The 23,873-nt window shown below is 37.6% G+C and overlaps 1 long non-coding RNA gene across 1 annotated transcript in view; it reads right to left on the reverse strand.

The window, feature by feature from the left end:
- Window positions 1-1,111: 1,111 nt before the first annotated feature.
- The window catches only part of LOC126959396 (uncharacterized), a 78,876-nt gene continuing 56,114 nt past the window's right edge, over window positions 1,112-23,873 (reverse strand). The window contains exon 4 of the long non-coding RNA XR_007727526.1: window positions 1,112-2,212. This is a non-coding gene — a long non-coding RNA (uncharacterized LOC126959396). The remainder of the gene's footprint in view (window positions 2,213-23,873) is intronic.

Consider the following 23,873-nt stretch of genomic DNA (forward strand, 5'->3'; position numbering starts at 1 on the left):
AAAAATACATTTATGAATCACAAAAAGAAAATATACACAGAAAATCTGAGTCCTTTACTTGGCACAACAAATCAATACTACAGTCAACAGCTTTGTTCTTTATTTATTAAGATACAACATATAATGATGAAATTATTAGACAAAGTAATGAGTCTCCATCAGTCTGTCTTTAGTTTTATAAAACCCAGTTTTACTCTGTCAGCCTTGTCAATGCTACTGAATATTAATGGGAATAAAGTTAATTGCTAGGTGGAAAAAGGTCTTACTCAAAGTGAAAAGGAAGCACCTTGCTGAAATCTGTCATTTTTGACAAGCCATAATTTATTTCTTCTTGGTGATATGTACCGACAGGTTTCAAATCTCACTCTTATCTTTACCACAAATTCTAATTATTTTCATTTGGGATGTTGTTGGATCTCAAGCCTCTGAACACTTTCATCATTTGCAAATAAATTATTTTTTCAAAAGAGTTCCAATTCTGAGTGGAAGGGATATTGCCTAGTGTATAGGGAAGCAACTGCCTGCTGCAATTTTTAAAAGACATACAAATGTATTTATTGTATCTCAGTAGCCAAGGAAAGGAAAGCAATGACTTTCAGAACAAGAATGAATTGTATGTGCACATAATAACTTACTAGCTTCCAGTTAAACAATTTCATTCAAAGAAAATAAACAGTGAGTAATCACTTAAGGTTCATCATGATTATATTGTCACCTGATTAGAAATACAGCATTTAGTAGTATTAGGGATTTTAAGAAGTTTCCATTAAACTTTAAGCAGTTATAACTTTAAAACAATACATACCTGTTTTTACTTTAAATCAGCTTATCAAATGTCTGCCATTCTTCACAAACTGGAGTTTAGGAAATAAATTAACTTTGAAAATAAGTACTGGATAACTTATAAGGTTCTTATTACAAATAATCAAATTAAGGTAATATGGTAAGATTAAAACACATTAAATAATGTTGATTTCCCCTTCATATCAATCTAAAGGGGATCATATCAATCCCCTTCAAAGCAATCTTAGCAGTTGCTTTTTTATGAGAATCTAAATTTATTGTTGTTGGAAACTTTGAGTAACATGTTATTAACCAAAGGGTCACTGTAATTCTTACACAAAAATAAGGAAAATGCTAAAAGAAAAGTAGCAACTAGGAGGAAGAGGGATTTCTTAATGGGATCAACACAGAATTTTGTTTTTAGAAATTAGACTTTGTGGCCTAATGATTTCCATAACGCTTTAATAAATGGAATCCACCTATCCTCACACCTTGTTCTGTGATAATTTGCTGTAGATTCTGCATTATATTCAGCTCTTACATCTAACGACATTTCAGGGGCCTCCTCTTTTCCCTTTGGTTGAAAGTAAGTGCCATATGTGACTGGCCAGCAGATTGGGTGGCATTTATGTTGTGGTTCTTAGTCATCCCAATTTTTCTCCACCACATCCCAGTCACAATGGGGAAAAATGAAAAGCAGCTGCTAACAGCCTCACAACAGTTCTGTAATTACTTTCCTGGGCTGGCATTATATGATTTGACAATGGCCTGGGGATGTAACAAATAAGAAAAACCTTGTCATTCAATTTAAAAGGCTTCCTACCAGGGCAACACACTCCCCACTTCATCAGAATGACAGTACTCAAATCTGACACAGCCAGCATGTTTAGTGCTGAGTGATGTAACTGCAGCCAGGTGGTGCTAAGCACAAACAGCCAACTTGCTTTCCTATTGACACTGCTATTTTGAATTGAAAGATGAATCCTAACTTAGGGCAGAGTTTCACATCTCAGGTCCAAAAAGTGCCAATCTATTTAGTTCAAAGAAGAATTGCTAATACATTGGCGTATTTTAGTTAAAAGAACTGTTTTCAGAGATGGCAATTCCACTTTGTCAAAGATTTCAATTTTCCTTGATACTCAATATATGTCATTTTCATCGCTTTGCATAATCAGGCTTCATCCTACCCTTCCGAGATGATATTATTAGGAATTGGCTCTATTGGTCTAGGTAGACTAGCTATCATAACAATCAACCCTAACTATTAGTGAGTTACAGTTATAAAGGTTTTAGTTCTCATTCATGTCATTGTCCAATAAGGCGTTTGGTGAGTGGTCTTTCACTTTGTGATTCAGAGACCCAGCTTCCTTCCATCCAGAGACTCCACCATCTTCTACAACCTCTGAATCCTCCACTGTATCCTCTCCATCTAACCAAGGGACAAGGGAAGAAAACAAAATCACAAGAGAAATGTAAGAGATTAGCCAGGAAAGTGGATCACATCTTTTCAACCTACATTGTCCAAACTACTCTCATGTCCCCATCTAAGATACGAGCGGCTGAGAAATTGGGTCCAGCAGTAAACCACGAAAGAGACATTATGAGTCTCTGCCATGTTTGCTTCTACATTAAGGTGAAGGACCATTAATCACCTCAGCTTACAGCCACTTAAAAGACCATTACATTATCATGTCCCCTAGCATACTGTACTGTTTTCACCACTAAATTTATTGTTGGAAACTTTGAGTAACATGTTATATACTCATGTTAGTACCCATGATGAGGTATAGTTTTTGAAAGTAGTTTTTAGTGTTATACTGGTTATATTATACTTCAGCTGATGGGGTTACTACTTAGTTATTAGCTAGTTTTAAGACCAGCTATTGGTCTAGTCTTAAAAGCTAAAGAAAACATTTATTCACTCAACAAATATTCATTTACTGGTATGTGTCAGGCATTGTTCTTGGTGCTTGAAATATATTTGTGAACAGACAAAAATCCCTGTCCTCATGAGCCTTTCATTCTAGAGGAGAGAGATCGTAAACAATAAACATAATAAATAAATACATTATATGATATAAATAAGATGTTAAGTACAAAATAGTGAATACTTAGAAGGGATGTTAGTGTTGGTTAGAATAAGCCTCATTGAGAAGGTGATTATTACTCAGTCTTGAAGGGGATGAAGAATTAAAACTGCAAGTATCTGTGGGAAAAGCACTTGAAGCAGAAGGAAAAGACATGGCAAGAGTCCTAAGGAAATGGCAAACCTGACATGTTTGATGAATGGCAGGAGGCCAATATGGCTGGTGTGGACATACTGCTAGAATAAATAGAGTAAGAGGAGGTCAAAGATATCATGGGACAAGTTCATGAAGGGCCTTATGGGCTAATGCAAAGACCTTGGCTTACGCTCTGCATGAAATGGGAAACCATTGCAGGGTTTTGAGCACAAGAGAGTTTTTGATATATGACTTAAGCTTTAACAGTTTTACTCTGGCTGCTATCATAGAATGTAGGAGGACAAAGGTAGTAGCAGACCAGTTAGAAGAATATTACAATGATAATCCAGGTGAGAGATGATAGTGAATTTATCATGCCCAGGTAAGACATAATAGTGGGTTTATGGGGATATATCAGCGGAGATGAAGAAAGTGGTTGGATTTTATTTGTACTTTGGAATTTCATAATATTTTGAACAACACACCTTCTTTGTGGATTGGATGTGGGGTGTGAGAAGAGAGAAGTCAATGAAGACTATACAATTTTTAGCAGTAGTGCTAAAAGAATGGAGTTGCCATCATCAAAGATAGATAGGGCTAAAAGAAGAGAGATTTGGTGACAAGATAACTTCAGCTTTGGACATAGTGAATGTGAAATGTCTATTACACACTCAAGCATGGATATTGAAATTGGCTGTGAGATATGTGAGTCTGAAGTATAGGAGAGAGGTGTGGACTGTGACATAAATTTGGGAGTCATTAACATGTAGATAATATTTAAGGCCAAGAGATTGAATGAGGTGCCAAAGTACTGCATAAGTTGCCATGTTATGGTGCCTTTCATAATAAATATGTTGTGAATCCCAATTAGTAGCATGCTGGCTGCTTTCTAAGCTTTATCCTCCTTTCTAGACCATTTATTGGTCCTAGACAACTAGTAAGGTGCTTAGACAACTGTAAAATTTGCATTTTCAAATTTGGCATGATTCTCTTTGTTTATTTGAGACAGTTTCAAGTTTACTACTTGCACATCATTAGCCAGGCATTATAGGTCAAAATAGTTCCCAGAACACAAACTAAATGGTAGAAAAAGAGGCCACCATAGAATAAGCAATGCATGATTGGTAGATAGGACTTTGGACTATGGTTGAGGTCCAAAGCCTCATGGTTTTGAGCATATTTTGAACATATTCTATGCTCAAAGCCAACTACAAAACTGGACAAAATTGTCAAAGAAAAGCCTGAAGCATTTCAGGGCTCTAGAAATTAAACAAAGGCAAACAACAAAGAGAGAGCTATTTATTCATTAAAAGTTGCTCTAATCTCAGGTAAAATTAGAGGGAGGCCATGGTCTTTTTGCCTGGGGTTGCCTCCATTTCTTCTAACCCCAGCTTGATTGGCAGAGTAGTTAGAGCGGGAACTGGCTGGGAAAACCAGCAGATTTGCTGCCAGAAAAGGTGGACTTGCTTTGGACCTGAGTCAAACACCCATGTCTGGCAATGTTTTCAGTAAAAGCAGTGAACTCAATAAGAAATGAATGAAGCAAGCCTGCAGCTTTTCTAGTCTAAGGTTGCAGTCCTGGTTGGGATGAGTGGCAGGCTTACAGACCAACCAGAAATGTAATAGGGAGATCCTGGAAGTGAGAGAGTCATAGAGGGGCTGTATAAATTCTCCATACATCTCCAACTAAGGACTGTGTGCACACCCAAGAAGACTGACAGGAAAATAAAATCTGGGCAGATATGGAAACTATATAAACTTTGGATGTCATCCTCAAATCACACACAGATCCAGTGGTAGAAGGTAGGTTTTATGGACTCAAAATGTTTGAGCATAATCTTTGACTAGTCACTGGCTGACCACTAAGTTATGCAGGTGGTGCTAGAAAGCCAAACTAAAAAGTAAAAATATAAGAATTTAAAAAATTTTAACAGAGACATTCATGGTGACACATTGCAGAGGAGACAGCTTCTACAAAAAAGTCCAATCGATTATAGAAAGAAAGAGAAGAAGAAAGAAGAAAAGAAAGAGAAAAAGAGAGAGAAGTGTGAGGGGTGGGAAAAGAAAACTCTGAACTGGAAAAGTCAGAATAAAACAGAATCCAGAGTTGCGACAGTATATCATCTAAAATATCCAGTGTTTAACAAAAGTAGAAGACATGTAAAGAAATAGGAAAATGTGACCAATACGGGGGGGGGGGGGGAAGCAGTAAACAGAAACTTTGAGTAGGCTTATATTTTGGTTTTATTAAAGACTTCAGAGCAGCCATTATAAATATATTCAAAGATTGAAGGAAACTATGCGCATATAGTATAAATGTAAATGGTTAAAAGAAAATGTAATGAAAATGACAAATCGGGAATCTCAGTAAATAAACTATAAAAAAGAAATAAGTGGAAATTCTAGAGTTGGAAAGTATAGTAATCAAAATAAAAAATTTACTGAAGGGGATTGACAGCAGATTTCAGATGACGGAAGAAAGAATCAGTGACCATTAAGATACATCAATAGAAAAGACCTATTCTGAAGATCAGAATCTTGAAAAAGATTCAAGAAAAATAGGCAGAGCCTCAGAGATACCTGGAAGAACATCAAGCATACTAACATATATGTCATGAGAATCCCAAAAGAAAAGAGAAAGAAAAGAAGAAGTGATGACCAAACCACCCCCCGCCCACTTCATGAAAAAGATTACAGATTCAAGAAGCTCAAAAATTCCCCAAAATGTCAAAGACAAAGAGATCTGTACCTAGGCACATCAGAGTCAATTACAGAAAGCCAAATAACACAGAATTATTTTGAAACAAGCAAAAGAAAAATCATTCATTAAATACTAGAAAATGATATTACTAATGGCTGACTCTTCAGAAACAATAGAAGCCAGAAGATAATGGAATAGCATAATCAAAGTGCTGAAAGAAATAAAAAATGACTTTCAACCCAGAATTCTATATACAAAAATGTTCTAATTAATTGTAATTGCCACACAACTCCAACTATACTGTCATTGAAATGTACACTTTAAATGGGTGTAATTGCCACACAACTCCAACTATACTGTCATTGAAATGTACACTTTAAATGGGTGAATTATACAGTGTGCACATTATATCACAATAATTCTGTTAAAAAAAAAAAAAAAAAAAGAAAATTCTATGTACAAATATTTTACTTCAAAACCGAAGGCAAAATATTAGCTACATTAAGAAATATCTGGTAAACAAAGTCTGGAAGAATTTATTGCTAGTGTATCTTCCTTAGAAGAAATGCTAAAGGTAGTCTTTTACGCTGAAAGGAAATGACAACAAACAGTAGAATCTGCAGGAAAAAATAAAGAACACTGGAAATGGTGGTAAATATAAAAGGCTATATAAATATTTTCCTTTTTTCTTCTCTTATTTTCTTTTCAAGATATTAAGATTGCACATAAAGCAAAAACAAATGATGCCAAACACACTCAGGTTCAAAGAGCGCAATAGAGCCCTCCTTGACAAAAAGCAGTAGAAGCCTAGTGTACTATGTGTCTATTGCCTGAAAGCTTACATAACAACTTACCTTAATAGCTCTGATGAACTAAGAGAAAACAATACTGAGAAAATCAGAAAACTTATATATTACCAATGTTCTATCATTTTTTTTATGTCTACTACATTTTGCTACTGATGCTGCTTTTCACACTTTTGGGATCTGAAACAATGTAATGGGTACATGGCTGATCCAGTTTGAGGCAGTCTCCTAGTATTCAAGGTGAATGTCTTTTGTTTTTCTGTGAGTTTTTTTTTTTTTTTTTGCCATAATCATCTATGTTAGTTTTTACTTTAAAAATGAACACCTATTTCAACATCTTGCAGCCCATTCTTACACCAGGATTCAGCAACACTTGTTCATCGGTTCTTTCCCTGTTCAAATGCCTTGAATGGCCTCTCCCTGACAATTTTTAGTCTATTAGTCGTAATCTTTATGATCTGAATTAAACTATATTTTCACTCTTCCAAAATACTTACAAAGTAGTCTTTTTACAGTGGAGTGCTGTAATCAAGAAAACTATAGTCAAATATAGCAATGAAAAAAAAGCAGACAGGAAAGGCAAGAAAAGACAAGAACAAAAGGAAAGTTGAAATAGGCAAAGATAAACAACAGCAGGGAAAACTGGCTAGCCATATGCAGAAAATTAAAACTGGACCCCTTCCTTATACCTTATACAAAAACTAACTCAAAATGGATAAAAGACTTAAATGTAAAACCCAAAACTATAAAAACTTAGAAGAAAATCTAGGCAATACCATTCAGGATGTAGGCATGGGCAAAGATTTCATGATGAAAATGACAAAAGCAATTGCAACGAAAGCAAAAATTGCAAATGTGATCTAAGTAAACCAAATATCTCCTGCACAGCAAAAGAAGCTATCATCAGAGTGAACACACAACCTACAGAATGGGAGACAATTTTTGCAATCTATCCATCTGACAAAGGTCTAATATTTAGAGTCTACAAGGAAGTTAAACAAATTTATATAAAAAAAAAAAACAGTAAAAAGTGGGCAAAGGATATGAACAGACACTTCTCAAAAGAAAACATTCAGGCAGCCAACAAACATATGAAAAAAGCTCAACATCACTGATCATTAGAGAAATGCAAATCAAAACCACAATGAGGGCTGGGCGCGGAGGCTCATGCCTGCAATACCAACACTTTGGAATGCCAAGGTGGGCGAATCACTTGAGGTCAAGAGTTTGAGATCAACCTGGTGAACATGGCAAAACTCCCTCTCTACTAAAAACACAAAAATTAGCCAGGCATGGTGGTGGGCACCTGTAATCCTAGTTACTCGGGAGGTTGAGGCTGGAGAATCACTTGAACACAGAAGGTGGAGGATGCAGTGAGCTGAGATCATGCCACTGCACCCCAGTGTGAGTAACGGCAATCTTTTGCTGATACCTTCTAAAGTGATTTAATCTGTAGCTGGATTAAGATACATTTCTTTTGTTTGTTTGTTTTTTTCCTTCAACTTTTATTTTAAGTTCCAGGGTACATATGCAGCATGTGCAGGTTTGTTTCATAGGTAAATGTGTGCCATGGTGGTTTGCTGCATAGATCAACCCTCACCTAGGTATTAAGCCCAGCATCCATTAGCTATTCTTCCTGATGCTCTCCCTCCCCCCACCCTACCCCCTGTCCAGGCTCCAGTGTGTGTTGTTCCCCACCATGTGCCCATGTGTTCTCAACATTCAGCTCCCATTTATAAGTAAGAATATGTGGTGTTTGGTTTTCTCTTCCTGTGTTCATTTGCTGAGGATAAAGGCTTCTGGCTCCATCCATGTCTCTGGAAAGGACATGATCTTGTGAGATCTTTTGAGATGGACTGGAATTCCATCTCAAGAACAACAACAACAACAACAACAACAAAACCACAAAACTACAATGAGATACCGTCTCACACCAGTCAGAATGGTGCTTATTAAAACACTGAGAAACACCAGATGCTGGTGAGGTTGCAGAGAAAAAGCAACATTTTTACACTGTTGGTGGGAATGTAAATTAGTTCAACCATTGTGGAAAACAGTATGGAGACTCCTCAAAGATCTAGAGGCAGAAATACCATTTGACCTAGCAATCCCATTACTGGGTATACACCCAAAGGAATATAAATCATTCTATTATAAAGATACATGCATGCATATGTTCACTGCAGCACTATTCACAGTAAGCAAAGACATGGAATCAACCCAAATGCCCATCAATGATAAACTGGATAAAGGAAATGTGGTACATATACACCATGGAATACTATACAGCCATAAAAAGGAACAAGATCATATCCTTTGCAGAGACATGGATGGAGTTGGAAGCCTTTATCCTCAGCAAATGAACACAGGAAGAGAAAACCAAACACCACATATTCTTATTTATAAGTGGGAGCTGAATGATGAGAACACATGGGCACATGGTGGGGAACAACACACACTGGAGCCTGGACAGGGGGTAGGGTGGGGGGAGGGAGAGCATCAGGAAGAATAGCTAATGGATGCTGGGCTTAATACCTAGGTGAGGGTTGATCTATGCAGCAAACCACCATGGCACACGTTTACCTATGAAACAAACCTGCACATGCTGCACATGTACCCTGGAACTTAAAAGTTGAAGGGGAAAAAAAACCAAAAGAAATGTATCTTAATCCAGCTACAGATTAAATCACTTCAGAAGGTATCAGCAAAAGATTGCTGTTTAAATATTGTATTAGGCCATTCTTGCATTCTTATGAAGAAATACCTGAGATGGAGTAATTTATAAACAATATAGGCTTAATTGGCTCATGGTTCTGCAGGCTCTACAGGAAGCATGGTGCCAACATCTGCTAAGCTTCTGGGGAGGCCTCAGGAAATGAAGAATCATAGCAGAAGCTAGGAGGGGAAGCAGGTGCATCATATGGCAAAAGCAGGAGCAAGACAGAGTGTGTGGAGTGGGAAGGTGCCACACACTTTTAAACAACCAGTCTTGTGGGAACTTGGAGTGAGAGCTCACTTATCACCAAGTGGATAGTCCAAGCCATTCATGAGGGATCCTCCCTGATCATCCAAACACCACCACGCCCCATCTTCAACACTGGGGATTACAATTCAACATGAGATTTGGGTGAGGACAAATATCCAAACTGTATCAAATATGTTCAGTTAGGGGAAATGCAGTGTAATTAATTAGACTCTCTTGAATTCTAATAGCATCCAAGGAACATAATTAGGCCTTTTCCTGACATTCAGGTGACATGGTCAGACATGGGGTGGGTGTATACCATTCTCCATTTATCATTATCCTTTCCACTGTTTTCTATGGAATTATAATGGATTCATCGGAGAAGAGGTGCTATCCTTTTAATTAGAACCCTTAAGAGGAAGCCTTCTTTCTGGATTATTCTCACTTTTTTGGCTTTATTTATTTATTTTATTTATTTATTTATTTATTTAGAGAAAGGGTCTCACTCTGTTGTCCAAGCTGGAGTGCAGTGGCACAAACATGGCTCACTGCAGCCTCCACCCTCCAGACTCAAGCGATCCTCCCACCTCAGCCTCCTGAGTAGCTGGGTCTGGAGGTGTGTGGCACAATGCCCAGCTATTTTTTGTGTTTGTTGTTGTTGTTCAGACGGGGTTTTGCCATGTTGCTAGGCTGGTCTCAAACTCCTGGGCTCAAGTGATCCACATGCCTCGGCCTTCCAAAGTGCTGATATTATAGGTGTGAGCCACCACGCCTGGCCCCTTTTGCCTTTAAACAGTTATTTACTGCTTAAATCTGTAGGACCAGTTTTTCATTGCGGAATCACTTCATCTCAAATTCCTGGATGGGCCTTGCTTTCTTTTCACTCTCTAAAACTGACAATTAATTCAGTCCCACTCCTAGGAGATAACTGGATAACAGTAGCACTTGCTGCTTATTATCTTTTAATCCTGACTTTATTTTAGGGGTACCTCTACTAAAAATTCTGGGTCTATATTCTTAGTTCTCAGTCTGAAAGCACAGAGAAAACATTTGATTTGCTTTTATAAATATAACCCGCCAACCCATCTTGAGGAATGGGCTTATCTGATCTATTGGTCTGATTGATTGATCACCAGCCAGTTTCACACAGTAGGGGTTTGAGGGGATGGGAAATCAAAGGGGAAAATGTTGATGGGAGAAAGAAAGTGGAAGAAATTGGGAACATGAGGTACTGCCAAAGCCCTCAAAATCTTATGTATGATGAAAAAGGTGTTGAAGATGATGGTGATGGTAGTGGTAGCTAGGGTGCAGCAGGATGCAATAAGGTGGGGGCTGTAAAAGTCTTCTGAAAGAAGGATAAGCTAAAGAAACGCTCCTCATATTTTATAGTTTTCCCATAGGATGGCCTTATCAATAAAGTTTGATGCTAATAATGGTGGTAGGCAGGAGAGTAAACAGTAATTGTAAGCTCAGGTGGGAGTTACGACACCTTTTGCCCCTCATGAAAAGGTTCTTGTGCTTTTTTCCCTCTGTGAAGTCAGCCAAATTGACCTATTCAGGGCTTTTCTAACCTTAACAAGTGTGATTTAGTCACACTGTTCTGAATTCTTATTCCTTTCCATGCATCATACACCTCGTTGGGGAGAAGAAAAGAACGGAACAGTTAAATGGGAAAGGGTTTATCCTTAACTACTTCCTCTATTCTTCTCTCATCACCAAAAAACTACCTATTCCCCTGCCAAACACCAGGAACAAAATGAAGCAGATATATGCCTCTGGGCCTTTCTGGATACTAAGGGATGGATTGAACAAAGATGATTTTGTGTCTGTTATGTGCCTTTGTTTCTGGGTTTGTATGTTTGTTTATATGAACATTTTATTTTTCTCTCTGCAGTGAAAGTATCCTAAAAGCAGATGTCAGAAGTATCTACATGCTAAGCAAATACATTACTAAGAGATGATTAATAGGTATTTTTGTCATTGAAAATATGTCCTTTCCTGTGTATCACACTTTACTTTCCTATCCCCAAGGATCTGCAGTGACCCATCGAAGGGGAGCGAGGTGGGAGAGGACTCGGGAAACGCCCTGATGAGGAGCAGTGCTATATCATCAACATAATTTAGAATTGCATGGTGATAAGAAAAAGAAAGTTGACTTTAGGACTTTATTATTACTTTTAAATTCTCCATAACAGTGCGCCTCTTTGCAACTTATACCTGGAACAGATCACACCCCTGTACCACTCTCATCTTGGTATTTTACTTGCATTTAGGAGGATAGACAAGACATGCATATTGAACTCCAAAAAAATAGATACTTGGTATGTACCTTGATACAAATAAAGGCACATGCAAATATAAAACGTAGCTATAATAGTATAGAATCTAGAGCTAGATATCTATAAATTAATTTTTATTGTAAATTTCTAGTCCTGGTTGTGAGAAAATATATATGGATGGACAAAAATAAGAATTGTTAACTGTGGACTAAACCACGAATGTACACAGCATTACAAACATAAGGCATATCTATATATGAAGGAGAAAGATAAGTAGACAAATATCAGTCAGATAAACAAATCCCAGTTCATCATACATAAGCAGTATGAATTTAACCTCTGTGTTTTATTTCCCTCCGTGGTAAACAGAATAATAATAGTGCCTACTTATAGAGTTACTGTGAGGATTCAGTGCAATGATGTACATAAAGTACTTAGTCTAATATAAGTCCATGTCCAATAATTATTATCCATTATTACTACATGAAATATCATTTTATTACATTGAATTGGTTATGTTTGTAAATGTTCCATTTACCTTTTGCCAAATTTTCTCACACTTGCACGTTTTAAGGTGGAGTGGGAAATAAAGGTATGAATGTCCCTTAGTACCATCAAGCTTTATATATGTGCATGCCAACCCCAGGGCACACATACATTAATAGTACAGTACACCACTAAGATAAGATGACATGTTCTGTGGGCCACACACTGTTCTAAGTGTTTCACGAATACCAACTATTAATAGTTCAGTCTTGCTAACAAACTTATGAGGCTGGGGAAACAGATTAGAAAACTAAGACATAGGCAGGAACATTTGACTTAAAAGCACCAAAAAAAAGTAACAGAGGCCAGAAGTTAACAAAGGCAGTTTGGCCACCATACTGGAGGCTTTAACCAGCACTCTGCGCTGCCTCTTACAGTCCCGCTCAGAGACACACCACACAGGGGCCTGGCTGCTTGCCTGAAATGTGGATGCTTAGACCAAGATACTAGTTAGGTCAAGTTAAATAGTTTTGAAGACAAACTGGGTTTCATACAGTGAGCACCTCTGTTCTGCTGCCACCTGTGTTACAGGTTCTTGCTTCTAGTTGTGAGGACTGCTGAATCTTTATCTACCACTAGAAGAAAAAATATCCCAATTCACATTTCATCATTCCCAGGTGTAAGAAGTACCATTATTTCATCTGAAATCTGAGACATTATTTCATTGACTAGATTTTCCCCCTCTTTGTCTTAAAACAGCCTGTCATTTTCCTAGTCATCATCAGGCCTTTTTCTAAGCCTCCCTTTGTCAAGAATTCCTCCACATCACATCCCTCTGTTCTGCTCCCCTAGAGGGAAAAACAAAATAAGAACAAAACCCTCTTTAGTATTATAAAATAAACTTCAAAAGAAAATCCATCCCCAGGGAGTAGAGGAATACAGTAATATCTTACTTTGGGGGTCTATTTTCCTTCTCTAGGATAAAGCTCTCCTATCATTTTAGTTCAGAGTACATTGCTCCTCTTTATATTACCACCTGCATGGCTCTGTGCACTTTCAGTGCCAAGAAGCATGAGAAGATTTTATAACAAGAGTAATTGTAATAGGATTTAATCATGTTGTCAGCAGCAAAAGGGCCAGCAACCTTAATGATAATGTTAGAATAGAGAGCCGTGGAAATGGTATAAGTAGGTAAAATAGTGTAAATTGAAGTTGCCCTATGACTGTAATATACACTGTAATAGCCATTCAAAGCCAGGCACCATAAAAATGAGTCCAGCATCTATAAGGCATTAAACATTAAGCAAGCCTCTGAAAAATAAATCCAAAACCTCAAAGGATGCCGTCATGTTAAAATCCAGTCTGTTAGCAAATTGACTTATAATGCATTAGGAACATTTCAAGAATCAACAGTGAAACAAAAGGAAGGATTACAATTTACAAATAACTAGATCTAAGTTTTGAACAAATTAAACTTCATGATATTACTTCACCTTTCTAGATTGTGTGGGTAGAATGGAACCCTGAGTTTAGATGGCAAAATAGATAAAGATTCATAATCATTTGGCAAATGCTTTAAGCGACTGAAAGTCTGGGATGAGCCTAATATCAGGTTGGATCAGGAAGCTATCACTTGTAGATTTTCTATAGGTTCTTCAAGGGTGAACCTGTGCATTAAATAATACTGACACTGTTTATTCCAGTCCTTTCTAAAGAATATGGCAAATGTTAATTTGTCAGCTTCCGCAATACCTTTTTGGGATAACATGAAAAACAGTATTAATAACAGTTTTGGTTCATAGAATTTTTTTAAATCTGAAAATCCCTAAAGACCTCAGAAACATTAATAACATGAACAAAAGTCCTAATAATAATACTAGCTGGATCTCAAATAGAAAAGATTACCAACATCATTTTGTAGATGCCGAGATTTAGTCACATATAGGCTAGGAAAATTGCCTCAGACTACAGAAGCAGTCACCGGCCAAGCCAGCAATAGAAATCAATGCTTTTTGATTCTCATGTCCCCATTCCAGACACTGTACTACTTCTCATAGAAGCAAGAGGCATTACTTGGAAGAAACAAGATCTTTACTTTTGAATGTAACATTTTGCCTTCGCAAACCTATTGAAAACTATCTAGAACTCCCTCCTTACCTACATCAGTTATCTTCAGCACCTTTCCACCTTAGAATCAGATCCAATACAAAAATTGCATTTCACTTCAGATTAGGGTCTTTCTACGAATCTAGACTGATAACATATATTTTCAGAAATTTCATTCCATCTAGAATAGTCATATAGATATTCCAAATCTGCTTTGGAGATATCATTTTATTCTGCTAAATGATTTATAAAATTTCATTCTGGGCTTAAGAATTAGAAATTGCTTAGAGGTTCACTTCAGATGTCTATTTCAGGTATCAATACAAATTTAGTAATGGCTTTTACTGTTCCCACAGTTAAGTGTTTACACTTTTAACTTTAATAAGATTAGGAATGGTTTGATTGTCTTTCACCACACCTACACTTGGAGCCTTTATTGAATTTGAAACTTGCAAAAACAGTGGACAAAAAAAATTATAATTCATTAGATGATATCATTAAATAAGAATTTTTTTCCTACAAACTGTTGGTAAATATTTACTTCAAGCTTGATTTGTGTTAAATTCAACATGTACTGAGTGTCTGATCTCTTTAGAGCAGATAAAAATCTACTCACAGTCAACTAACTAGTTTCCTCTTCAGTTATAGATCTTGACGACTCTTAGTATTTCCCCCTTAGAACTGCTTTCATGAAATGATAGGAGCTTTTCAGCTTTACTTTTGAAGGAAGGTGATGCTTTGCTTCCCTTTCATATTTGTCTAAAAGCACTTTTGCCAGCAAGTCAGCATGTGTACTATATGTGAACTTTTCTACAGAGTCTCCTAAACAAGGTGGGAAAAAAATCATTAGTAGTCCAGATTTCAATCTTCTGCACAGCTCAGGTAACAATAAATGAGTAATTTGCCGCCCTTCACTTTGGCAAGCTGATGCCTAATGATTACTGAGGGACAGGATAATGGTACCATAGTGATTACACTATGTTTTTCTAACCACTTTCAAGGCCTTTGCTTTCAGACCTGCCCTAATGAAAAGAAAGCTCTGAAATTGGGCCAGGTCTTTATTAAAAATGTTCTGACAGGCTCTGCTTAGATAAAATGTATTCATTTCTCAGATTTGAATCTTCTTCAGATTTGGAAGGCATGGGCTGGAGAGTAGATCTGATTGCCTGAACACTTTCATAATGAGGAAATGAGGTCTTGGCTAATTCCACAAGCCACTGGAAAGATTTATTTAAACAAGATATGATGATAACCTATCTCTAGATAGTAAACTGGCTCAGGGAGAACTATGCAAGACAAGGAGCAGAAAATCAAAAAATCTGGTCTTTGCTGTTGTTATGAGTTACTGTGTGATCTTATGAAAATCAATTAATATTCCTGAGTTTCTCGGTCACTGTAGACAGAGTCAGCACAGCTGTCAGTCATTGATAGATAGATGAATGAGTGATAATGATAGATAAGAATACAAATAGAGTTACTGTGACAGAAACCACTGTGCATGCAGTGGTAGCTGTAACTATTGCCTTTTAAAATGTTATATGCAAGAAAACATGCTGACAACATTTAACCAACTTCCAGTACATTCTGCACAGTGCTGCCAGAGCTTTCTTTCCAAAACATACTATGCAACAACACAACTATAATGCTTCCCCAGTACCCAATGTTTATCTGAGGATGGTTTACTTGATAATCATATGGGCAACTTTAAAAATTCTGATTATTCTGCTTCCCTCCTAATTCGGTGTGTGTGTGTGTGTGTGTGTGTGTGCATGTGCATGTATATGTGTGTAGGTAGGGAAGAGTAGGAGATAGGGGTACAGATAACAAATCTATATTTGTAAATAGTCTTCTTCAGGTCATCTGTGTTAAATTAGGTTTGGGAACTATTGACTCTGGCATAGATCCCAAACCCTTTGGATTACTAAAGATCCTTTACTGAAGGAAGGTTTAAAAAAACTACTATAAGACACTAGGCTGTGGTAGAAAAATGAAGCGATGTAAAAATGCAGAGGACAAAGCCTGTAAGAGGAGGCCTGAAAGTTACAACCCACATAGAGGATATAAAATGAGTTATGGGCACATTTGAGGAGTGAAGTAAAAAGTGCATATATGGGAAAAGTGATGAGTTTAGTGTGTTCTGAGTTTGGGGTGCACGCAAAAGACGAAAGTGGCAACAATTAGTAGAGAGACGGAATTAGAGATCTGGAGCTCAGGGAAAGGTTCTTGGTAAGAGACATTGTTTTGAGAGTTGGCAATAATAGGTATGGATTTTAAAAAATAATAAGGAACGTAGTTGAGGATTGAACTTTGAGGAACTCCAACATTAAGGGTGGGCAGAGTGTGAGAAATGGAGGAGGAGGTGACTGAAAATAAGTTGCCAGAGAATTAGAAAAGAGGTATTACAGAAGTTGGAGGAGGGGTTGAGAATACTGCAGCTTCTAGAGGCTCAAGGAGGATAAGACTGAAAAAAAAAAAACCTCAGTAGGTTTGATAAAAGCCCATTTATTGGTGTGTGTTGGCAGGTATGTTGCTGCATCACACTGGGATGTGAATGGGGATGAAGGGTCTTTACATTCTAATGTATTATTTAAAGCAACTTGGTTATGAGGGAAGAAAAGAGATATAGTGGTAGTTAAAGGATCAAAGGTAGACTTTTTAAGATAGAAGAGAGTTGTACGTATTTCTTTTTTTTTTTTTTTTTTGGAGTTTTTTTTTTTTTGAGACAGGATCTTGCTCTGTCACCCAGGCCGGAGTGCAATTGCAATGGCAAGCTCTCGGCTCATTATAACCTCTGCCTCCTGGGCTCCAGTGATTCTCCTGCCTCAGTCTTCTGAGTAGCTGGGACTACAGGTGTGCGCCACTGTGCCTGGCTAATTTTTGTATTTTTTTGTAGAGATGGGGTTTCCCCATGTTGTTCTCGAACTCCTGAGCTAAGGTGATTCAGAAACTTGGGCATATTTCTATGATAAGGAAAAAGCGCAACCGAGGGGGAGATGAGGATAAAGAAGAGAAGAGAAAATTAATTGAATGAGGTCGTCAAGGAGATGAGGTAGGAATGGATTCATAGCACAAGTGTACATTTGGTCATGGAAAGTGAGAGAGATGTCCCTTCTTCTAAGGATCAAGGTAGAATGGCAATGTAGATAAAATTCTCATTTTAGATGTTCTGGTAAGAATGGGGAAAGCTTGAGTAGGACCTTGTGAACAGCAGTGACATTCGGAGTCATTGCTCTGCAAATTAGAGAACTGGTTGTGAGATTCTATGCCATATTAATAATCCCCTTGCAGTTAAAGACTATACAAATAAAAGAACCCTAATATCATCGGCTGTGCAGTTTTCTCTAGCAGTTCTCAGCATGGGAATAAGTACAATAGATTCAGAGTTGGGTTTTTTCAAGGGGTAAAGGAATAAGATAAGATGAGAAAGATGGTAAGAATGAAATTGGAGATTATGATTCTGAGCATTAGACTGGAAGTGTGAACCTTACGAAGGAAGAACAGAAGTGAAAACCCTTAAAGTTCAGGAGGTAAAGGAATTGAAGTGTGAGACAAATGGTTGGTGTGGAATGAGGCCTAAACTGAAGGTCACTATGATGTGCGACCTTGACATGGCAAAATCAGGAGGGCCTCAAATGACCTCACCACAGGCTCTCCTGCCCACTCTGCTCTCATAGAAAAGATCCCCCACCCAAAACCCCCTCCTCAAGGGAAATAGGCACAGTTCTTATTTATCATTGAGTAGTGGGCTTTAGTTCCCTGCCAGCCCACAGTTATTCAAACAGCCAATCGCATCCTCCTGTGGTAACCAAAGGACACTTCATATTCTTGATACCACAAAGTCTACCTCCTAATGCCCTCAGTGGTTCACTCTGTTGCTAAACGTAATGTCGTGTGGCCTGGCAGGGTGCTGGGTGTCCTCCTCCCCTGAGCTATGAGTACGGAAACTGCTGTCCATCTCACCTGTTTAGTTTGGGATGTCATGTGTTTATCTAGCCTCATTTCCTAGAGTGAGAATCCTCCCCCAACCTCACCAACAAGGGGAATAGGCGATCATTAAAACAGCTGCATATGTAGTTCACCTGGACACTTAAGTTATCATAGTGTCATGACTTGGGCAAGAGGAAAATTGCAAGTCAAAGGCTAAAGTTTTAATAAACATTGAGAAGTAGTTTTGAGGCTGGTAGAGGCTTAAAGATCAGTGCAGGCAGAGGGTGAAGAGCCAGGTGACATGAGCCAGGTGACATGAGCATGTGCCTAAGGCCTAAAATTGTCAGCAACTGCTGACCTTTATGCTTTCCAAGTTGAGACATGTGGGAGAGTTGTAGGGATGTAGGGAAAAAAAGACCCATGTCTTGAGTGACAAAACTCTGGCAGATGTTATAGTGGACACTAGCCATGATAATTCATTTAAATATTCCCAAATAAAATAAGACAGGTATTATTACCTAGTTTTATCAGATGTGGGAGCCAAGACCCAAAGAAATAAAGAAATTGAGAAAGACGCACTAGATTAGAATCCACATCACCTAAGTTGCAATACTTTACCACTGTGATTCCTTCAATTCTCATCATTAAACATTCTATTTTGAGATCTGTTGTGTTCAAAATTCTATTTTCGACACTGAAGGTACAGGACATCAGGGGATACAAAGATTCTTGCCCCCAAAGAGCCTACAACATAATGGGAAACATTGCCTTAGTCATGCCTCCAAAAGAAGCAATAATTTATGCCAAAAGAATTTTTAAAAAATTGGTGATGTGGGGCCTGTCTTTACTGCATACTAGCTTATAAGTTATTTTCAAACCTAGTGTAATCCTTTTGCCAAACATGAGAAGAGGGATCACTTTTACCAGTGAATATAGAAGCATCTATATTTAGTCACCCTTTTGTTTTTGGATCTTCCACCAGCCCATACAACCTAAAGCTGTGTCTTTTCTGTAATAAGCAGTCTAGCTACAGGGATTGTATGTGGTGCTTTAAGAGTCTTATGATTTTTTATTATCCCTTTGTGACAGCTTTTTCAGAGTTATGCAAATGGTATGCCAAGTGTAGTAGACTGAAATTTCTTCCATTTTATCTCTGTCCAAATAGAAGTTGCCTCATCTGCATATAACAGTTCCCTTTGCAACTCAGTTGTAGTAGAAAATTGGAAGTCATTTGTATTTGCATTTCCTGGGGATACAGACAAGAGCAGATGCCAATAATGGATGTCATAATTTGCTGCCTTCTCTTTGCTGCCTATAAATCTTTGAATATTTTTCCTACAATAGCAAGTAAAGAGATTCAGTAAGCATAATGGGGAGAGGGAGATGTAAATCTCAGCAGTGGTGGTGGATTCCAGCTATGAATATTTCAGAAACAAGACACTCCCTTTAAATGAAACACTAATGCTTGTTAAGATGCTCCTAGGCCTGATGCGCTTTTGATTTCACTTAATAACCCTGACTCCTGGCTGCACAACACTAGATCCTGGTTGGTAGATTCTAAAGAAAATCTTTGCTCCTCTTGTAATTTCAAATGCTGGCCTTATTGTGGTGTCAATTCTTGATTACCTACACACTATACCAGAGATACACAGTCATTTACAATTTACAATTTAAATAATTTATATTTGGTTTTGAAATGAATTCACTGAGATACAAAAAGTCTCACCCCCTACACACACACACACATATAAATATGCACACTCACCCAAACTCACTCTCACATACTTAGCCTTGAGTCCTTCCTTCTCTGAACATTTTTTAGTAGGTTGTGACTGAACATTTTTAGTAGGTTGTGACTCACTGAGTGATGCTGATTATCTGAATATCAATATGAAAAGAAAACATTTTTACTCAAATTATGAGTCTTCAATATAGATATATCAAAATGGAACACTATGCCACGTGTCATTTTGTATTTTTCTCATACCTTATACCCTACAAATAATAAGTTGAGTTGATTTAAAATTATCCAAATTTCTCTTTCTCTAACTCACTTTGACACTTTTTTTACCTATATTATTTTAAACTTAAACCTTTACATGCCACATTCTTTCAGAAATTTGGAGCCCATAGCAAAATTACCTTGCTTACACAGGTTTTTTCATTATTGTTATACTTAAAGTTCTGGGATACATGTGCAGAACATGCAGATTTGTTACATAGGTATACACATACCATGGTGATTTGCTGCACCCATCAACCCATCATCTACATGCTATCCCTTCCCTATTCCCCCGATCCCCTGACAGGCCCCAGTGCGTGATGTTCCCCTCCCTGTGTCCATGTATTCTCACTGTTCAGCTTCCACTTATGAATGAGAATATGCTGTGTTTGGTTTTCTGTTCCTGTTAGTTTGCTGAGAATGATGGTTTCCAGCTTTATCCATGCCCTTGCAAAGGACATGAACTCATCCTTTTCTATGGCTGCATAGTATTCCATGGTGTATATGTGCCACATTTTCTTCATCCAGTCTATCATTGATGGGCATTTCGATTGGTTCCAAGTCTTTGCTAATGTGAACAGTGCTGCAATAAACATACGTGTGCATGTGTCTTACACAGCGTTTTTTATGGTTGGTTTTTAACCTACCAAAAATACAGTCTTTCTATAAGATATCTATTATTACTCCAGTGAGATATTTAAATACTTTAATTGGTATAAATGTTGTAAACTAACCCCAGTATACCTCATTAAGTAGCTGTATTCACTGATATTACCGTCAGGAGAAATTGGCAGGCTATTAACTCAAATAATCCAGAAAGAAAAACTGAAAAGAAACTAAATAAAAATTAACACCTAGTAGATGAGTATTTGATTCTGAATCCAAATCCTCTCCAAATTTGAACTCAGTGAACTTGTTGACTGACTACCTTGGCTACTGTGTTCTCAGCCTAATTATTCTTTTCTCTTCCTTACAAGACAATTGTCATCTTCATGACAAACTCTTTTCTAATTCTTCAGAAAAGAGTTTCTCATTCCTCCTATAGTAGAGCTGTTGGTGCCCTGCCCAGCTCTCTTTTAGAAGTCCAGAGCATCCAGCCCTCAGTTGTTATCAGTATTGGCTGCTAACAGCTCACATACAGTTGCCCTATTTTCCTGAGAAATGTACCTGATCAACAGGAACTCAAGAGCCCTTTCACCCAAAATGTTTGAAATCCCAAAGTGGGATCAGGCTGAGGCTAGACTTCTGCTACATGTTTGCAGGAGATGCTTCATCCCCTGCCCTATTCTGCTTTCCTTACTAATGTAAGGACTATCCTGAGAGAACTTCCTCATTAAATCATTTGCACATAAATCCCTGTCTCTGACTCTGCTTTTAGGAAACCCAATCTAAGACAGTTGGTGCCAGGGATGATTCTAGAAAGTCATCTTTACAAATGGGACTCTGGAGTTAAATCATTCACTATCCAGATAGCAACAGAGACTTGATTGCTGGTGGTTAGTCGTGTATTGATCATTCCTGACGTGCTGTAGTAATACAAACGCTCAGAGTTTCATCTCTAGTGATCTTGGATGAGATACAGATGGACTTAGGTTGTGTCATGTTCCTGTTGCTTATGAGTTTCAGGGTAAATAATAACTATATAATTTGTGGTATTTGGTAGCTGTTGTTAAGTGCCGTTAATGCCTTAAGGAGAGAAAATGACAAGCTTAGACTCAATCACCAATTTAAGGTAAATCATGCTTCTTTGGTCACATTTAAAGAGACCCACATTTCTTCTTGCCGAAGTGCAGACAGAGCTGACAACCAGGTCCAGACTCATCTAGGATATGAATTCGGCCTTTTTAAAATTTCTCCCATTCTCAATTAAGTCCTGTGCCTGATTGTTTATCAAATCTGGGCTAGTCTGTGCTTTTATTCTTTTAATCTCAATGAGAAAAAACATTCCAAGACATACAACTATGTGCAATTCAATGCACGCAATTCTCAATCAAATGTAATTTCCAAGTAACATTTAGGTCTTTCTCTTTTTGTTTTCAGCTCTACACCTGAAGGTGGTGAAATTCAACCAAAGAACTTGTGCTGGTCTCAGGAGCTATTGCTCACTTTGTGACTAGGAGAATATACTGTGTACTCCTCCAGCATATAGGAAACCCTCTAAAGTAGATGAATTAAGGTTTTTGTTTTGTTTAGTTTGGTTTACAATATCTTTTGATGGTTAAATCCCACTAAGCCTTTTTCCATGGAGAAATCCCATTGGATTTTCTTTTGCTTTGTTTAGGAAAAATGGCTCCTATTTCTTCCAAAATAGTTAAAGAATACATACCAAAATGAGTAAGTCCTAAACAAAGATTTGCAAATGTTCTTCATGTTTTTCTGGGAAAATCTCAGACTTTGGTTTGCCAAGTTCACAGTGGATATTTCCCATCTACTCCTTCAGATTCACTCCCCACGTTCCCTCCCTTCTCTGTGACCTAGGGCTATGATCTGTATGGGCCACGCTCTAGCTTCTAGGTGCATTAATGCAATGGGAATGCAATCACAGGAGCCTTGAGAGTGGTAGTAGTGTGAGAACAGGGTATTTATTTCTCCAGCTACCTCCCTGCTGGTTTCCATTCACAGTGACTGCTCTCCTCTGCTAAAAGCCACAGGTTCTATCAGGTGACCTTCTCCTCTAACTGTCTGGAGATTCTAGTAACTACTCTGGTCCTTTTGTCTTCAGGCTGAGGGTGGTATTGGCTCCACATTGTCCTTAGCTCTGGAAGTGTGCACCATCTTTTACTGGTTACCTAAACTCTGCTCATACATTGGTAACCAGCTTTTTTTTATTTTTAATTTTTGTGGGTATATAATAGGCATATATATATTTATGGGGTAATTGAGATATTTCCATATAAGCATGCAATGTGTTACTCACATCAGGGTAAATGGGTATCCTTCACCTCAAGCATTTATCCTTTGTGTTACAAACAATCCAATAATACTCTTTAAGATATTTTAATGTATAATTAAATTGTTATTGACTATTATCATTTTATCATGCTATCAAATATTAGTTCTTAAACATTCTTTCTATTTTTTTTGTACCAATTAATCACCCTCACTTCCCCACAAACCCCTCACCACCCTTCCTAGCCTGTTAACCATTCTTAAACTCTCTATCTCAATGAGTTCAATTATTTTAATTTTTAGCTCCCCCAGAGAAGTGAAAACATGCAGTTTGCCTTTCTGTGTCTGGCTTATTTCACTTAACGTAATGTCCTCTGGTTCGATCCATGTTGTTGCATATGACAGGATTTCGTTCTTTTCTATGACTGAATAGTACTCTATTATGTATATTTACCATAGTTTCTTTATCCATTCATCTGTTGATGGACACTTCCAAATCTTTGCTATTTTAAATAGTGTTGCAATAAACGTGAAACTGCAGATATCTTTGATAACCAGCTTCTTTATTAAACTCACCTACAGTGTCCTTATTTGAGTGTGCCATGTCTTTCCTCTTGTGACACTGATACGTGGGTTTAAGATCAAAGGGTACAATTTATTAGTAACCTCTGTCTTAAAAAAAAGTACATAACTTTACATGGCAGGTG

This window comes from Macaca thibetana, chromosome 7 (assembly GCF_024542745.1).
Source record: "Macaca thibetana thibetana isolate TM-01 chromosome 7, ASM2454274v1, whole genome shotgun sequence".
NCBI classification, from domain to species: Eukaryota; Metazoa; Chordata; class Mammalia; order Primates; family Cercopithecidae; genus Macaca; species Macaca thibetana.